Genomic DNA, 3408 nt, shown 5'->3' with positions numbered 1-3408 from the left:
TTGCAGTGGGTGGGTTTTTTTTTTTTTTAACAGTACAAAACACATCAAATAAAGCGCGCGCATCCATAATAAAACGTGCCTCACACAGCTCCGGGGCGTAAATAAAGGCCTCCTGTAGAGAATCCATGCGTTTTTGTAGAAAAATATACATATGTGTCCCTGCAGCACAAAATCAGTCTTAAGTCGCTGGGGTATATTTGTAGCAATAGCCAACAATACATTGTATGGGTCAAAATTATACATTTTTCTTTTATGCCAAAAATCATTAGGATATTAAGTAAAGATCATGTTCCATGAAGATATTTTGTAAATGTCCTACCATAAATATATCAAAACTTAATTTTTGATTAGTAATATGCATTGCTAAGAACTTCATTTGGACAACTTTAAAGATGATTTTCTCAATATTTAGATTTTTTTGCACCCTCAGATTCCAGATTTTCAAATATTGTCCTATCCTAACAAACCATACATCAATGGAAAGATTATTTATTCAGCTTTCAGATGATGTATAAATCTCAATTTTGAGAAATTGACCCTTATGACTGGTTTTGTACTCCAGGGTCACATATATCAAATGTAATAAACACTTTTCTCTCACTTCCGGTATCTGTCGTATGCGGAAGGCGTTCCGGAGGATGACGCAGCACGTATGCGCAGCGCGCGCCTCTGAGATATGCTAATCTCGCGGGGTTGTTTACAGGAGCAAGGGAAGCAACATTTTCTTACTTTAGCAAAGGAAAACCAGTCTCCTCTTGGCTTATATCGAAATCCTCCCACATTCTTCTGTACAAATCCTCGGTTTGTACTTCTAATTCATGACCGGCGTTTTGTTTTGTTCTCTCTCCGCGTTCGTCACTAATCACGCAACGCCGACGTGCTACATCATCCGCCAGAACGCTTTCGCGTACCACAGTTAGATGAAGTGAGAGAAAAATGAGATTCCAGATTTTCAAATTTTGTCCTATACTAAAAAACCATACATCAATGGAAAGATTATTTATTCAGCTTTCAGATGATGTATAAATCTCAATTTTGAGAAATTGACCCTTATGACTGGTTTTGTACTCCAGGGTCACATATATCAAATGTAATAAACACTTTTCTCTCACTTCCGGTATCTGTCGTACGCGGAAGGCGTTCCGGAGGATGATGCAGCACGTATGTGCAGCACGCGCCTCTAAGATATGCTAATCTCGCGGGGTTGTTTACAGGAGCAAAGGAAGCAAAGTTTTCTTACTTTAGCAAAGGAAAACCAGTCTCCTCTTGGCTTATATCGAAATCCTCCCACATTCTTCTGTACAAATCCTCGGTTTGTACTTCTAATTCATGACCGGCGTTTTGTTTTGTTCTCTCTCCGCGTTCGTCACTAATCACGCAACGCCGACGTGCTACATCATCCGCCAGAACGCTTTCGCGTACCACAGTTAGATGAAGTGAGAGAAAAATGTGTATGACATTTGAAATATGGATATTTTTCTTACAAAAACACATGGATTCGCTACAGGAGGCCTTTATTCACGCCCCGGAGACGTGTGAGGCACATATTATTATGGATGTGCGCGCTTTATTTGACGTCTTGTGGATTGTTAAAAAAAACACCCACCCACTGCGATGATAGTGTCAGACTCGGCTCCGTGTTTTGTGTGTGTTTTGCTCCCTGATTGTTTCCAATTTGATTCCCGGTGTGTCTGGTCTTCCCCTGATTAAGTTGTGTACTTAAGGAGTGTTTTGTTCAGAGTTCTTTGTCCGGTATTGATCGTCTATCCCCGTGTCTTACGTGTGCTTTCCATGGTGTAAATAAAGTCTGTTATTCTGGATTCTTCCTCGTCTCCTCGTTCCTTCGTCTCCTCGCTCCATCACAGCGATCGTGACAGATAGAGCTTGGAAGAGCCAGGACAATTTTTAATATACCTCCGATGATCACACCTAGGATGCCTCAAGGGTGAGTAAAACACAGGCTAATTTTCATTTTTGGGTGAACTAACCCTTTAAGGTCTGGTTTTTGTCAAATTGCCGCAGCGTCTCGCGTGTCTTCAGTTTCAGATGTAGATGATGGCTGACCCTGATGACGTGTCCTGCACATTACGCTGTCAGACTGATTTCAGTTCATAATGCGTTCGCTCGTCTGCGTCTCGTCTCGTTGTTGGCGTCTGACCGGCTGTCAGGCGGTTCTGCTCCTGCGAGTCCGTCGCCTCGTCTCTTTGTTTGTCACTTCCGCTGCTCTGGAATTGAAACTAATGACATTTTAATTGTCCTGAAAAGGGAAGATGATGAAATTGTGGGTTACGTGTGAGCTGTCGCTCAGAAATCAGACGGACGCTTCTCAGTCCATTCCATGGTTTTTACTTCAGTACGAAATATAATGTATTCACATTTATGCTTTCAACAAATGCTTTTAAACCAAGAGAGAAAGAAACCTCAGTGACGTCCGTCAGTCCAGAATTCAGCATGCTTTTTAAAATCTTATAGTTAGAACACAAATGGTTTTTATATATTTCTTGTACTTGCTATAAACGGCTGTTTCTGCGTTCTGTTCCTGTGAGAGTCAATAAATGCATGTTTTGTCATGTAAACACAGGCCGGGTCATTGCAGTCTCAGTCTTTCGTCTGGTTCACGGTTAACAGAGACGTCCAGAAATCTTCACACGTGGCCTTTCAGGGAAATGTCAGTGAGTTTCCCGCCAGAGTTTTCACTTCATCGCCTCTGCGTCGCTCTCTGGTCCTTCTCAACATCTCACCGAATCAGTGTTTGATTGATAAAGCATCTTCGTCGCTCATCAGCGGAGCTTCTGTTTCAGTTCATGAAGACGTTAGCCAGCGCTGGAACGCTGCAGTTAAACACACAGTTATGAATCTTGTTCTGGAGAGAGATTTTAACTGCGAGCAGAAGCATTCACAGATATTCAGGCATTAGTGTGTGTTACTGAGTGTATGGGTGTGTGTGGGTGTGTGTTACTGAATGTATGGGTGTGTGTTACTGAGTGTATGGGTGTGTGTGTGTGTTTGTGTGTACTTCTGTCTGTGTGTGTGCGCTTCTGTCTGTGTGCGTCTGTCTGTGTGCTTCTGTGTGTCTGTCTCTGTGTGTGTGTGTGTGTGTGTGTGTCTTTGTGTGTGTGTCTTTGTGTGTGTTTGTGAGTGTGTGTGTTACTGAGTGTGTGTGTGTGTTACTGAGTGTGTGTATATGTGTGAGTGTGTTTCTGTGTGTGTGTCTTTGTGCTTCTGTGAGTGTGTGTGTGTGTGTTTCTGTGTTTGTTTCTGTGTGCGTGTGTGTGTTTCTGTGTGTCTTTGTGTGTGTGTGTGTTTTTGTTTGTGTGTGTTTGTGTGTTACTGAGTGTGTGTATATGAGTGTGTGTGTGTGTGTCTTTGTGTGTGTGTGCTTCTGTCTGTGTATGTGTGTGTGTGTGT

The sequence above is a fragment of the Sinocyclocheilus rhinocerous genome, unplaced genomic scaffold (genome assembly GCF_001515625.1).
Source record: "Sinocyclocheilus rhinocerous isolate Xijiao unplaced genomic scaffold, SAMN03320098_v1.1 scaffold693, whole genome shotgun sequence".
Classification (NCBI taxonomy): domain Eukaryota; kingdom Metazoa; phylum Chordata; class Actinopteri; order Cypriniformes; family Cyprinidae; genus Sinocyclocheilus; species Sinocyclocheilus rhinocerous.
The sequence above is the reverse complement of the archived record's forward strand: the minus strand, read 5'-3'. Positions refer to the sequence as shown.